General features: G+C 43.2%; 2 non-coding genes across 2 annotated transcripts; one reads left to right on the plus strand and one right to left on the minus strand.

Annotated features, from left to right (window-relative positions):
* Positions 1-334: 334 nt before the first annotated feature.
* Positions 335-408, plus strand: TRNAT-CGU (transfer RNA threonine (anticodon CGU)). Its single transcript has one exon. It is a non-coding gene; the product is annotated as a tRNA-Thr (tRNA).
* A 4,871-nt stretch (positions 409-5,279) lies between these two features.
* Positions 5,280-5,351, minus strand: TRNAA-UGC (transfer RNA alanine (anticodon UGC)). Its single transcript has one exon. It is a non-coding gene; the product is annotated as a tRNA-Ala (tRNA).
* Between the last annotated feature and the right edge of the window lie 10,656 nt (positions 5,352-16,007).

Raw genomic sequence — 16,007 nt, forward strand, 5'->3', positions numbered from 1 at the left:
CATGGAATGTAAAAACTGCTCTCTCCACGTCTAGAGACCGATGCCTCTTCCTCCGCTGGGAACACGGTTCATCTCCACTCTCCGATTTCACGGTTTTATTTGCCCTCTGGGACGCGCTGACATTGTTCTAAGCACATTTTCTAAGTAATTGTGTGAGTGTGGGTGTGTTTTGTTAGACTCGAAGGGAGTCTAATTTCTAGAAGTTCCTTTCAGGAGTCTGCCTTTACTGCAAAGTTGATGTATTCGAAAACATAGTAACTCTTGAGGGCAACAGATTTTGTCACCTAATTAAGTGCAATTCGGTCATAAAAGAAGCCACGGGGTCTGCACAGCTGGCTCTGTGGCTTAGTTGGCTAAAGCGCCTGTCTCGTAAACAGGAGATCCTGGGTTCGAGTCCCAGCGGGGCCTTAGGGTACGCCTGTTTTTCTTTCTTTCCCCTTTTAATAAAGGCCGTCTGTTTTTGTAAATTTATCACAATTCTTAGTCTATAATCCTAATCACAATATCAAATCCACTGCATAGAGCTTTAATCTCTCCAATCTCTCTTCATTACACCTGCATCCTCAAAGACTATTAGTTTCTGATGATCTCTCAGACAGTTATATTGGAATTTCACCAAACTCAGGGGTTCAATTTCAATCACGGATAAAAAATCTCTAAAATAAAATTGTAAAACTTTTAATTCAAAACATTAAAAATATATTCTTCTGGTTTCTCAGACTCCGTGGTAACCTTACTTAAAGTCCACATGGATGAAAAATGGTTGCAATTTAAGGAACATTTACTAAGTTGCACTTTGTGTATTTTCTCACATGCTTTTAATTCCTAGAATATTCACTGAAGTAAACATTATTATGCCAATTTTACAGATAAAAAATGAAGTATCAGAAGTAAATAAACTTGCCCAAATCTTACAGCTGATAAATAATCAAGCTAATATTTAAATCCAATATTTCTCAGTTACTTAAGTCAAAGTTATTTAAGTCAAAGTCTTAAGTAACAAAAAATATTATTTATAAAAACGAACAGTATCCAGTGTGATTTAGAATAATGGTTCTTAAAATTGTATGGCACATGAACTCATTACATTATCTAAAAAAAACTTTTGTCTATAAACACACAGACACACAGACTTATGGACAAATTTTGCATATTCTTTTGAGATTTTCTCTGACCTCCTGAAGTTCTTGGGTGTCCATGTGCCACTGAAAAAAATCCATGACTTTCATAAATCAATAAACAGTAAATCACAAATGAATGTTCAGAAAAATAAGCTGTTTTAGGGACAGGGGTCACATTTTATTTCTTGACATTGATTTTTATAGTACTATCACTCCCTTCTCTTGGTTGATTTAAAGTGGGTTATTAGAAGCAGATGTCCCAACAGGGGTGTTATGATTCTGAACCAGCATGCCAGTTTCAAAAAGTTATATTTCTGGATGTGAGATCACTGAAGTGAATTCTGAAAAGAATTCTATGTGGCCCACAAACACCTCTTAATGCTAACTTCCAGCAGTGGAAGATATGCCTTCATCTGTTTTACGTGATAATTACAGAACTCTAGTCATCCCCTCATTCATTCCCAAAATTATTAGTTCTATGCCTACTCACACCAAGGTGTGGAAAGGCAAGCTGAACAGGCCTGGTCTCTATCCCAAAGGAGATAAGAGCTTAGTTGGGGGTGGGTGAATGGATAGAAGTTATTTATATAATGACAAACATAACATTGTGGCTATGATAAGTGCTGCAAAAAATGAATGACTGTGATTTAGAACACACCGGTGGGATTTGGTTTCATCAGGGAGATAAGAGGAGAGTCTTCAGTTGCAAAGTGTAGGAGAGGGAGACACAGCATAAGAAAACCCAGGCAGAGGAAGTTGGACAAAGTGCACTGGACTGGAAAAAAGCTGGTATGAGTACAGTGGGAGGGCCATGGGCAAGCAGCCTGAGAGATGGGATGCAGAAGGATAGGACCAAACTGTGTCAGAATTTTAGAGGCCATGCCAAGGAGTTTTAATTTTATATTAAGAGCAACCAAAATCCACGTGTAATTGAACATAAACACATTTCAAAAATTATGAGTGAAGAAAAAAATATAAGGTTTGAGATGTATTCTCCTATTTATTGTGTTCTTTTTGGAAAATAAATTTAAAATTAACTAGAAAAGCAGATGACCAGTAACATAATCAGAAGTAGAGAAAGTATAAATGTAAGAAATAATTAAAAGGAATTGGCATCAAGTTCTAGGGGGAAAACCCCCCAAATTGAGATAAAGCCTGTATCTGCAACCTCAGGGGAGTTATTGCTCACAAATGACTCCTTTTCCAGATGTTTTAAGAGTAAAACTTCAGCAGACAAGTACATCAATGCCTTTGTTTAATATTTGATTGATAAGAAATAATCCTATCCTCTTTCTCTTTACTTAGTGGTGATGAATTCACTAATGTTTTAATGAGAATTTGGTTGTGCTTACTGGGAGTTCTCTGGAAAGTTTAGCTTTCTATTCTGTTTCTTATATAAAGTTCCTAGCTGCCAAAATAAGAGATGTTGGAGTCAAGTCCTCTAAGGTCTTTTGATCCCCAAGATGAATTATCTAAGGAGCCTTAAAAGAGCTTTGCAGTCCCCTCACACTCAGCAAAGAGCTGAGTCAGTCTCTGTGCAAACTTAGCAAACAACTTCTAAGTTTATGTACTGGAGCACAGATTGAAAAGTGAAGTGGCTCTCAACTCAATCCAAAGATGCTTTCCTCCCTCTAGTGAAAGCAATGCTCATTCAATGGATCAAGTCACACCAGAGAAAAATCTGTTCACATATAAATGCAGAGAAGAGGCTGGCAATAAAGTGACTGACTGTGCACAGGAGTGAAAGGAGCATGGAGTTGTCAGTGACAAAGTCTGTATGCATGTCCTGGATCCTTCACTACCAAATGTGGACCTTTGGTAAGCAACTTGACTAGCCTGAGGTCTATCTCATTCTTTTCTTTTTAATTTTTACTTTTAAAATAATTTCATTTTTACAGAAAAGTTGCATCCTTCACTCAATCTTCCCAAATATGGACCTTATCTCATATATGTATATATATGTATACATATATATTTTATATATATGAGATATACTTTTACTCATATACATATGAGATATGCTTTTATCTCATATACATGTGAGATATACTTTACATGTGAGATATACTTTTATCTCACATCTCATATGTATATATGTATACATATATATTTTATACATATGAAATATACATATGAGATTAAAGTTCCTATATATATGTATACACACACACACACACACACACACACACACTAAACCATTTGCCATTTAAGAATAAGTTGCCAGAGTGGTGGCTCATGCCTGTAATCCCAGCACAGCACTTTGGGAGGCCAAGGTGGGTGGATCACAAGGTCAGGAGTTTGAGACCTGCCTGATCAATATGGAGCAACCCCATCTCTACTAAAAATACAAAAATTAGTTGGGCGTGGTGGCACGTGCCTGTAGTCCCAGCTACTCAGGAGGCTGAAGCAGAAGAATCGCTTGAACTCGGGAGGCAGAGTTTGCAGTGAGCCAAGATAGCGCCACTGCACTCCAGCCTGGGCGACAGAGTGACACTCCGACTCAAAAAAAAAAAAATAAATACAAATAAAAAAGAATAAGTCGTAGATATAATGATGCTTTACCCCTAAATACTTCAATGTATGTTTCCTAACAGGAAAACACCCTCTTACATAACCACAGTACAATGATCAAAATCAGAAATTAACATTGATACAATACTATTGTCCAATATACGGGCCTTATTCAGACTGTGCTAATTGTCCCTAAAATGTCCTTTTTAGCAAAAGAAAATCTTTGAACATATGTTGAATTGTCATGTTCTGTAGCCTTTCTTTTTCTTTTATAACATTGGTATTTTTAAAATAGTACAGGCCAGTTATTTTATCAAATATTCCTCTATTTGGGTTAGTCTGCTATTTCCTCATGATTGAATTCAGGTTATGTGTTTTGGGTAGGAATACCAGAGAACTGACATTGTGCCCTTTTCAGTGCATTTTATCAGGAGATATTTGATGGCAGTTGTCCCATTACCAGTGGTATTAATTTTGGTCACCTGGTTATGACAGTGTTTGCCAGGTTTCTCCATTGCCATTAATAAGTATCCTGACTTTGAGACTATGTAAATATCCTGTTATCATTCAACTTTTATCAACTTAATTTAGCACCCATTGATGATCCTGGCCTGAATCAGTTAGAAGTATGATGGTTGCCAAATGATGATTTTGTAAATCCATCATTTATTCTACATTTACAAGTTATCTTTCTGCTATAGGAAGAAAAATATTTCCTTCCCCTCCCAGCCACCGGGCCCAGCCCAGTAATGTACTTTCTATTCAACAGTTGACTTTAAATATGATCACTTGTGGCCTGGCGCGGTGTTTCACGCCTGTAATCCCAGTATTTTGGGAGGCCGAGGCGGGTGGATCACGAGGTCAGGAGATCGAGACCATCCTGGCTAACACGGTGAAACCCTGTCTCTACTAAAAAAAAAAAAAATTAGCCGGGCATGGTGTAGTGCCAGCTACTCGGGAGGCTGAGGCAGGAGAATGGCGTGAACCTGGGAGGCGGAATTTGCGGTGAGCCAAGATTGCGCCACTGCACTCCAGCCTGGGTGACGGAGCTAGACTCCATCTCAAAAAAAAAAAAAAAAAAAAAAAAATACATATATGTATATATACACGTGTATATACATATATACATATATATATATAATCACTTGTAAAATAGAAGGAATGAGAAATAAAATACTTGGTTTTAGCCTGGAAACCTAGAAGCACTGTGAAAAGATCAAAGAGATCGGTGAAACCCCGTCTCTACTAAAAAATACAAAAAATTAGCCGGGCGTGGTGGCGGGCGCCTGTAGTCCCAGCTACTCGGAGAGGCTGAGGCAGGAGAATGGCGTGAACCCGGCAGGCGGAGCTTGCAGTGAGCCGAGATTGCGCCACTGCACTCCACCCCGGGCGACAGAGCGAGACTCCGTCTCAAAAAAAAAAAAAAAAAAAAAAAAAAAGATCAAAGAGATGTTGAAAAAACGAAGGGCAGAGGTGGAAACAAACCAATCCTTTTTTCTGCCTAACCTCCTTTCTTACCCCTCCCACTTTCCAGAAAAGGAGTTACAGCTCCAGGGCCTGAGAGACCTTGGCAATAACAGTGAGCGAAAGATTTGCTCGGCAGCACATACATTGAACAAGAATCAGCACTAAAATTTTGGCGTCAATTGGAGATGCCGGGGATCGAACCCGGGACCTCATACATGCAAAGCATGCGCTCTACCACTGAGCTACATCCCCACATATGCAAGATTGCTGTTCCGAAAAAAGTTTTTAAAAAATATACTATATTCGATCAGTTTTTTTTCCCCAAAATAAGTTTTAAATTGTTGTGCAAGAATTGTGTGAATTTTGCAGGTCATGAGTGTGAGAAAGAAGACTTAAATCAATGTCACTAAGTCCTTTAGAGTAATTGGAAACTCACCAGGCCCAACACAGAACAAGGGGTTGCAAAACTGGCTTTTATCAGAGCAGGACTATGTATATAAGCCATTCAGATCCAGTCATTTGAAATGGCCAGAATAAAGAAAAGTAGAACCATAGATGGTTACGGTAAACCACTGGGAAATTTCCTGATGTATTATACAAAGTCTAACTGTAATCAGAAGCTAGTTCAGTGAGTAAAGTACTGGGATAGATTCATCTTGTAAGGCGTACCCAGTCTTAGGTTTTGGGCTTGGAATTATCCACAAACCAACCCTCCACCTAGTCTAAGAAGAAAAATCCCCACTCAGTAGACTGGGTGAGTAAATCTGTATCTTGTTGAATAAAAAGCGTAAGAGAAATGTGAATATTCAAATATAAATCTGGGTTACAAAATGTGAGAAACAGAATTCAGTGTCAGACAGTAGATCGCAAAGTGTGGTCCTCAGAACAACAGCATCAGCATCACCTAGGATCTTACTAAAAATGCAAATTCTCTGGGCCTACTCCAGACCTATGAGTCAGGGACTGTGGAAGTAGGGCTCAATAATCTGTGTTTTAGTAAGCCCTGAGGGTGATTCTGGTACATGCTTAAGTTTGAGAACCGCTGATGTAAGGTATTGATGAATACAACATTGCTGTTTCATTTTCTCTTTTTTTTTTTTGAGACGACGTTTTTGCTCTTGTTGCCCAGGCTGGAGTGCAATGGCGCGATCTTGGCTCTCTGCAACCTCCACCTCCCGGGTTCAAGCAATTCTCCTGCCTCAGACTCCTGAGTAGCTGGGATTACAGGCGACTGCCATCACGCCCGGCTAATTTTTGTATATTTAGTAGAGATGGGGTTTCACGATGTGGACCAGGCTGGTCTTGAACCTCTGACCTCAGGTGATCCACTCACCTCGGCCTCCCAAAGTGCTGGGATTACAGGCGTGAACCACCGCGCCTGGCCTGCTGTTTCATTTTCTAACAGTAACACAGTACTAAGGTGTTTCTAGCATTCAAAAATAAAATAATTTGACATATTAGACCTGAATTTTTATGAGTGTGTATTAAAATATTTAAACGTGAGGGAAATAAAAATGATTTTTAATATATTGTGAAAATAGTATGTGACTTTTTAAAAATTACTTGTGTATTAGACAAACAGTAGCATATATTTCTGTTTATATTTGAAAGCTTTTGAATATTAAAGAATCTATCCACCATATTAAGAGAAGAAGAGGAGTCCGGAGAGAGAGAACTTGTTTCTGGACCTCAGTTATTTTCCCAATTTTGGTTGTTTTGAAGCAGCAACGTTTGTCTCAGTGCACGTGCAATTTGGGCTTTAGAGAGGATGTCCACCAGCTGGCTTCCTAGAGAATTTAAACTTTTGTTTCTTTAATGTGCTGTCCATGGCTGAGTTTATGCAGTAGTACATGGGTTTAGCAACCACAAAATATTTTACCAAGAAACTGTTTAAAAAATAAACAGTTTGGCTCTGCTCTTCTCCATAGAGCAAGGACAACATCGTAAAAGAATCCTATTTTTATTTTAATTATGCAGTGCAAGATGTCCTTGATAGAAGTCTTGTGATATGGTTTGGATCTGTGTCCCAGCCCAAATCTCACGTCTAACTGGAACAGGGTCCTGGTGGGAGGTGATTGGATCATGGGTGCAGTTTCCACCTTCCTGTTCTCCCGATAGTGATATCAGATCTGGGGATCTGATCGTTTAAATGTGTGTGGCACCTCCCCCACCCCTCTGACCTGGTCCGTCCGGTAAGATGTGCTTGCTTCCCCTTCACCTGCTGCTATGATTGTTAAATTTCCTGAGGCTTCCCAGTCATGCTTCCTGTTAAGCGTGTGCAACTGTGAATCAATTTAAACCTCTTTTCGGCCGGGCGCGGTGGCTCACGCCTGTAATCCCAGCAGTTTGGGAGGCCGAGGCGGGCGGATCACGAGGTCAGGAGATGGAGACCATACTGGCTAACACGGTGAAACCCCGTATCTACTAAAAATACAGAAAAATTTAGCCGGGCGTGGTGGCGGGCGCCTGTAGTCCCAGCTACGCGGGAGGCTGAGGCAGGAGAACGGCGTGAACCCGGGAGGCGGAGCTTGCAGTGAGTGGAGATCGCTCCACTGCACTCCAGCCTGGGCAATAGAGCGAGACTATGTCTCAAGAAAAAAAAAACAAATAACCTCTTTTCTTCATAAATTACCCAGTCTCAGGTAGTTCTTTGTTCCAGTATGAGAACAGACTAATTAATCTTCACTCTTGTGTTACAAGGGAGACCTCATTTGAGATCAGCCTGCTGGCACTGCAATGAAGTGCTTTGTATCAGGAAACTGTACACTATTGACCTTTTTTTCTGTTCACAGCTGAGCCACATGTATATAATCTACATTTTGTTTTCATAGTTTTGTACTTTTACAGACTATTTTTGAAGATTAACACATTTGCAAAATGACTGACACGATCTTTGCCTAACCCAATCAATGTTACAGAAAGCTTGCTATAACTAGAACTGTAAATCTTTTTTTTTTGAGACGGAGTCTTGCTCTGTCACCTAGGCTGGAGTGCAGTGGCACGATCTCGCCTCACTGAAACCTCCACCTCCCGGGTTCAAGCAATTCTCCTGCCTCAGACTCCTGAGTAGCTGGGATTACAGGCGACTGCCATCACGCCCGGCTAATTTTTGTATATTTAGTAGAGATGGGGTTTCACGATGTGGACCAGGCTGGTCTTGAACCTCTGACCTCAGGTGATCCACTCACCTCGGCCTCCCAAAGTGCTGGGATTACAGGCGTGAACCACCGCGCCTGGCCTGCTGTTTCATTTTCTAACAGTAACACAGTACTAAGGTGTTTCTAGCATTCAAAAATAAAATAATTTGACATATTAGACCTGAATTTTTATGAGTGTGTATTAAAATATTTAAACGTGAGGGAAATAAAAATGATTTTTAATATATTGTGAAAATAGTATGTGACTTTTTAAAAATTACTTGTGTATTAGACAAACAGTAGCATATATTTCTGTTTATATTTGAAAGCTTTTGAATATTAAAGAATCTATCCACCATATTAAGAGAAGAAGAGGAGTCCGGAGAGAGAGAACTTGTTTCTGGACCTCAGTTATTTTCCCAATTTTGGTTGTTTTGAAGCAGCAACGTTTGTCTCAGTGCACGTGCAATTTGGGCTTTAGAGAGGATGTCCACCAGCTGGCTTCCTAGAGAATTTAAACTTTTGTTTCTTTAATGTGCTGTCCATGGCTGAGTTTATGCAGTAGTACATGGGTTTAGCAACCACAAAATATTTTACCAAGAAACTGTTTAAAAAATAAACAGTTTGGCTCTGCTCTTCTCCATAGAGCAAGGACAACATCGTAAAAGAATCCTATTTTTATTTTAATTATGCAGTGCAAGATGTCCTTGATAGAAGTCTTGTGATATGGTTTGGATCTGTGTCCCAGCCCAAATCTCACGTCTAACTGGAACAGGGTCCTGGTGGGAGGTGAGTGGATCATGGGTGCAGTTTCCACCTTCCTGTTCTCCCGATAGTGATATCAGATCTGGGGATCTGATCGTTTAAATGTGTGTGGCACCTCCCCCACCCCTCTGACCTGGTCCGTCCGGTAAGATGTGCTTGCTTCCCCTTCACCTGCTGCTATGATTGTTAAATTTCCTGAGGCTTCCCAGTCATGCTTCCTGTTAAGCGTGTGCAACTGTGAATCAATTTAAACCTCTTTTCGGCCGGGCGCGGTGGCTCACGCCTGTAATCCCAGCAGTTTGGGAGGCCGAGGCGGGCGGATCACGAGGTCAGGAGATGGAGACCATACTGGCTAACACGGTGAAACCCCGTATCTACTAAAAATACAGAAAAATTTAGCCGGGCGTGGTGGCGGGCGCCTGTAGTCCCAGCTACGCGGGAGGCTGAGGCAGGAGAACGGCGTGAACCCGGGAGGCGGAGCTTGCAGTGAGTGGAGATCGCTCCACTGCACTCCAGCCTGGGCAACAGAGCGAGACTATGTCTCAAGAAAAAAAAAACAAATAACCTCTTTTCTTCATAAATTACCCAGTCTCAGGTAGTTCTTTGTTCCAGTATGAGAACAGACTAATTAATCTTCACTCTTGTGTTACAAGGGAGACCTCATTTGAGATCAGCCTGCTGGCACTGCAATGAAGTGCTTTGTATCAGGAAACTGTACACTATTGACCTTTTTTTCTGTTCACAGCTGAGCCACATGTATATAATCTACATTTTGTTTTCATAGTTTTGTACTTTTACAGACTATTTTTGAAGATTAACACATTTGCAAAATGACTGACACGATCTTTGCCTAACCCAATCAATGTTACAGAAAGCTTGCTATAACTAGAACTGTAAATCTTTTTTTTTTGAGACGGAGTCTTGCTCTGTCACCTAGGCTGGAGTGCAGTGGCACGATCTCGCCTCACTGAAACCTCCACCTCCCGGGTTCAAGCAATTCTCCTGTCTCAGCCTCCCGAGTAGCCGGGATTACGGGCACCCAGCACTGCGCCTGGCTAATTTTTGTATTTTTAGTAGAGAGGGGGTTTCACCACGTTGGCCAGGCTTGTCTCGAACTCCTGACCTCAAGTGATCCCCTGCCTTGGCCTCCCAAACTGCTGGGATTACAGGCGTGAGCCACCGCACCCAGCCTAGAACTGTAAATCCTAAAAAAAGGTATGTGATAATAGAAGCCTGAAATTAAAACCTGCATTAAAAAAAATCACCAAATCTATTTGAAAACAAGTCAATTTGTGTTGAGAGGTGACAACATGCTGGCAGTCATCACAGCCCTTGCTCGCTCTCGGCGCCTCCTCTGCCTGGGCTCCCACTTTGGCGGCACTTGAGGAGCCCTTCAGCCCGCCACTGCAGAGTCCCTTTCTGGGCTGGCCAAGGCCGGAGTCGGCTCCCTCAGCTTGCGGGGAGGTGTGGAGAGAGAGGCGCGGGCAGGAAGCTGGGCTGCGCGCGATGCTTGCGGGCCAGCGCGAGTTCCGGGTGGGCGTGGGCTCGGCAGGCCCCGCACTCGCAGCGGCCCCCCAGTCCGCAAGCCCGGGGTAGTGAGGGGCTTAGCACCTGGGCCAGCAGCTACCGTGCTCGACTCCTCGCCGGGCCTTAGCTGCCTCCCAGCGGGGCAGGGCTCAGGACCTGCAGCCCGCCGTGCCTGACCCTCCCCTCCCCGCCGTGGGCTCCTGTGCGGCCTGAGCCTCCCTGACGAGCACCGCCCCCTGCTCCACGGTGCCCAGTCCCATCGACCACCCAAGGGCTGAGAAGTGCAGGCGCACGGCACCGGGACTGGCAGGCAGCTCCACCTGCAGCCCTGGTGCGGGAACCACTGGGTGAAGCTAGCTGGACTCCTGAGTCTGGTGGGGACGTGGAGAACTCTTATGTCTAGCTTAGGGATTGTAAATACACCAATCGGCACTCTGTATCTAGCTCAAGGTTTGTAAACACACCAATCAGCACCCTGTGTCTAGCTCAGGGTTTGTGAATGCACCAATGGACACTCTGTACCTAGCTACTCTGGCGGGGCCTTGGAAAACCTTTGTGTCGACACTCTGTATCTAGCTAATCTGGTGGGGACGTGGAGAACCTTTGTGTCTAGCTCAGGGATTGTAAACGCACCAATCAGCGCCCTGTCAAAACAGACCACTAGGCTCTACCAATCATCAGGATGTGGGTGGGGCCAGACAAGAGAATAAAAGCAGGCTACTCGAGCTAGCAGCGGTAGTGGGTTGGGGCTTTTCTCCATTCCGTGGAAGGCTTGTTTTTTTGTTCTTTTGCTCTTCGGGTCCATACTTCCTTTATGAGTTGTAACACTCGTTGTTAAGGCCTGTGGCTTCATTTCTGAAGCTAGCGGCCCCACGAGGTCACCATGGAAGAACAAACAACTCCAGCTGCGCCGCGTTAGGAGCTGTTAACGCTCGCCGTGAGGGTCTGCAGTTTCGCTTCCGAAGTTTAGCGAGACCACGAGCCCACTGGAAGGAAGGACAACTACAGAGTAATACTCACCGTGAATGTCTACGGCTTCGCTCCTGAGCCAGTGAGACCGCTAACCCACCAGAATGGAACAAACTCTGCATATGCTATTTTTAAGAACTGTAATACTTATCGCTAGGGTCTGCGACTTCTTTCTTGAAGTCAGTGAAGCCAAGCAACCGCAACTTCCGCATGCAGCGTTATGCTGAAAATTTGCGGGGCTGTCAGAGTTCTCCTTTTAGCCATGTTTCTGAATGTATACAAATACCAATATTTTTCCATAGCTCTTTAGCCGTTTGTATTTAAAAGTACATTTTGTTTCCTGTTTTTTTGTTTTGTGTTTTTCTCTTTGAGATAGAGTTCCGTTCTCTCACCCAGGCTGGAGTGCAGTGGCAGGATTTCGCTCCGTGCAACCTTCATCTGCCGGATTCAAGTGATTCTTATTGCCTCAGCCTCCCGAATAGCTGGGATTGTTAGACACGTGCTACCACACCGGGCTCGTTTTTGTATTTTTAGAGATGAGGTTTCACCATGTTGGCCAAGCTAGTCTGGGACTCCTGAGTTGAGGGAATCCACCTGCCTTGGCCTCCAAAAGTGCTAGGACTACAGCTGTGAACCACTGTGCCCATCCATATTTTTTTTTCTTTGAAACAATTACATGTAATAGAGGTACAATTCATTGGGACTAAAAAAAAAAGTAAAACAGTAAAAAGTTTGGATTTCCAGTTTGGGGTTCTGCATGTAAGTAGCGTGGATGTTGCCACTTTGCTCTGACAACTGAAAAGCTGAAGGAGGTGAAAAATCAGTAACTTTAGATTCAAAAAAGATAGGTCACAGAGGAAACTGGTGTCCCCCCAAACTGGAGAGACAGGCACTGAAAACCACAGCACACTGGAGCAGAAATATCTGTGGGAACCATTGTGTAGGTAAGAAAACCTGAATTCTGATCAATGAACTGCTGGAAGCTAGGTGTGGACAAGTCAGAGTTAAAAACTCCAGGGGGACCCAGTCACAGCAAGGCCCCCATGCTTTTGTGTGTTTTACTTACAGGAACTTGACCAGATTCTTGAAGTAAATATTAGAGAAAAATACCCTTGTGCTTCCACATGGGGAGAGGAAAAGGGACTATTCTGAATAGCACCTGTTTGTCTTAATAAATTCTGCCCTCAGGAGAAACTAGTTAATCAGAGCCTAACCTGCTGAGGTTTTATCCGCTCTTGGAGGAAAATACCCAACCCAGACAGCTCTAACCTTCCATGTCATGGAAGGGAAATATTTAACTCCAGCCCACTCTAGCCATCCTGTCCATCTAAGGGAAGAGAAAAACAATTAAGCAACACTTGTATGATTCACAGTGCAGAGGTGCAGGCTTACTAAAAGACAGGCCTAATTGGAGGACTGCAGAAATCTTCCTGTCCCCCTGCATCTTGCTCTCACATTACTAAAGCTCTATTTGCAGCAGTTCCTTTAACCCAGTGCATCATTTTGAGCTATCAAGAAAAAAGTTACAAGGCAAACTGAAAGGCAAAAAAAAGCTTGAAGATGGAAAGCAAGCATCAGAAACAGACATGGGCAGGGATCTTGGGATTACCAGATGGGGAATTCAAAACAACTAGGATTAATATGCTAAGGACTCTAATGGTTAAATTAGACAGCATGCAAGAACAGATGGGCAATGTAAACAAAGAGATGGAAATTCTAAGAAACAACCACAAAGAAATGCTAGAGATAAAAATAAAATGCTGTAACAGAAATGAAGAATGCTGTTGATGGGCTTATTGGTAGACTTCACATGGCTGGAGAAAGCAGCTTTGAACTTAAGGATATATCAGTAGAAATTTCCAAAACGGAAAAGCAAAGAAAGACTGAAAAGAAATATACCCAGAACAAATAGCAACTAAGCCTGTGAAAAGATGCTCCACACCATATCCCATCAGATAAGTGCAAATTAAAACAAGAGACAACACACACACCTATTAGAATGACCAAACTCCAGAACCCTTACAACACCAAATACTGTTGAGGATGTCAAAAAATAGGAACTCTAATTCATTGTTGATGAAAACACAAAATGGTATGATGTGTTTGGAAGACTTTAGCAGTTTCTTACAAAACTAAACATACATTTATCATACAAGCCAGCAGTTATACTCCTTAGTATCCAGAGAAGTTGAAAACATATGTACACATAAAAACTTATATATGTCTATAGCAGCTTCATAATTGCCCAAACTTGGGAACAACCAAGATTTCCTTCTGTAGGTGAATAAACAAACTGTGGCACATCCAGACCATGGAATATCATTCAGTGCTAAAAAGAAATGAGTTATCAAGCCGTGAAAACACATGGAGGAAACATGTACCATATTATTAGGTGAAAGAGGCCAATCTGAAAAAGTTTACTGTATGATTCCAACTGTATGGTATTCTGGAAAAGGCAAAGCTGTGGAGATAGTAAAAGATCAGAAGTTGCCAAGGGTTAGAGGGAGAGGGAGGGACTGATTAATTGGTGGAGCACAAAGGATTTTTAGCTCAGCGAAAATACTCTGTATACTATAATGGTGGATGTATGTCATTATATATTTATCCAAACCCAAAAAATGTGCAACACCAAGCGTAAACCCTATTGTAAACTATGGACTTTGAGTAATACTGATGTGTCAATTTAGGTCATCAATTTTAACAAATGCACCGCTTTAACTAAACACGCAGGGCTAAACAGTAGACAGGGATTGACATTCCTAGAACCTGCATTGGCCTGTTGGTTACTAGCGTGTCGCGCAGCCCAGGCCGGGGGATGGACGCGCGAGTCAGGTCACCCAGATCTCTCCGCCACCCGTTGCGGTCTGTTAAGGAACCACTTGCGGCAGCGAGGAGCGGCAGATGATGGGTGGAAGGGAGTTAGTCTAGGATGCTAAGAAGCGCGGCAAGAGAAATAAGCAAAGAGCCAAAGGTTTTATCCTCCAGTTCGGCTTTCTTTGCTTATTTCTAGAGATTTATATTTATTTATTTGGGGGCCTCTTTTACTTGATTCAAAAGGTTTCATCTTAGCTTTTGCCTTTTTTTCACATTGGTTTTCTATTCTCCCTTCCCCTCCTCAACACGGCTGCGGCCAGAGGGGTACCGGAAGGGGCAGGGCACCCACCGCTGCTCTCTGGTATTTTTGGGGAGATTTCGAGTGCTGCAGGGGACCCAAGAACATCCACACTGACGACCGAGCAAGGCTTGTTCCAATGACAGAGAGAAGAGGTCCTCCACAGGGAGGTGAACCGGCGAGGACAAGGAGTCCGCGGCGAGGACAAGGAGTCCGCGACATGGAGGAAGGGGCGGGATGGAAGGCGGGGAATAGTATCTCTGCCCGCCACACTTAGGCGGGCAAGAAAGAAAACGGGGATGAGAGGCAGGGCGAGGCATAGGTTGGAGATGTGACGCGGCCACAAAGGCTAGGAGCTCCCCGGAGAAGTCAATGGACCACCCCAAGCTGAATCCTAAGAAGGCAGAGACGAGGCTTGGTCTGCGAGGAATGTTAGTCCGCTGAAACTGCGATCTGCGGGTTAAAATTAACCTCCCGAGAGCGGGGGGAAAGGGCCATGTTTTTATTGCTGAAGGGTAAAAGGACATAGGTCCAAGGCCAAGCTGATAAACGGTTCCGGAAAATACTCAACGGTCCCCTCCTGCTAGCTCAGTGAGCGTCCGACCAGGGAGAAGCGGTGCTGGAGCTCGCATGTCAGCGCTTAACGGTGCCTTACCCATTCTGTCTCTAGCGGGATTATCAAAAAAATCACTCCAGCCTCGCTTCTATATCAGCGTCACTGGGAGGCCAGAGCTGTTCCCTCCAGCGGCAAGCTGGATCTCATTTCTCGGTAGGTCTCTGCTAAGCGTAAATTCAGTGAAAACCAGCTAATGCATTTTAGGCCCGCAAGCTCCTGCCTGAGACCTGCCGTCCGCAAAGCCGCAAAGTTAGCGGGACAGATCGCTACTGGGTGTTCATTTCGGGCAAGGAAGCTCCACCCACCGGCTCAGAGAACTTTGGCCTGAATCCGAGAAGCACAACCCATATTGGTCCTCGTGCGTAACTCTCGGCCTTTATTTATTTGGTCAAGTCTTTCAAAATTCCTGGAGTCGTCAATTTTTGATCAAGAATGTGGTATACTTTCTGCTTAATGCCGTAGTTATATATGCTTATCTTTGCCAGAGCACTTGTCATACGCTATTGGAATGCTCTGTTTATATAATTTTGAATCCTCTCTCCTCAACCTTCACACTTCATTGCAAGTCTCCGTACTGTGAACTATATCCTGAACAGAGGACACCTGTAATTTATTTCTCCCTGCTCTGTGAGTGGCCGCTGTACTCCACCTCTATACTAAGGGTGTGGGAAGCCTGATGAAAGAAAAATAGCCTCTGCCCTCCAGAAGCTACCTTACTAGAGAAGGCAACAAACTTAACATAAATCTACTCTTATAAGCTGTTTGTGGTAAATGAAATTTAG

Source organism: Symphalangus syndactylus, chromosome 23, assembly GCF_028878055.3.
Source record: "Symphalangus syndactylus isolate Jambi chromosome 23, NHGRI_mSymSyn1-v2.1_pri, whole genome shotgun sequence".
Classification (NCBI taxonomy): domain Eukaryota; kingdom Metazoa; phylum Chordata; class Mammalia; order Primates; family Hylobatidae; genus Symphalangus; species Symphalangus syndactylus.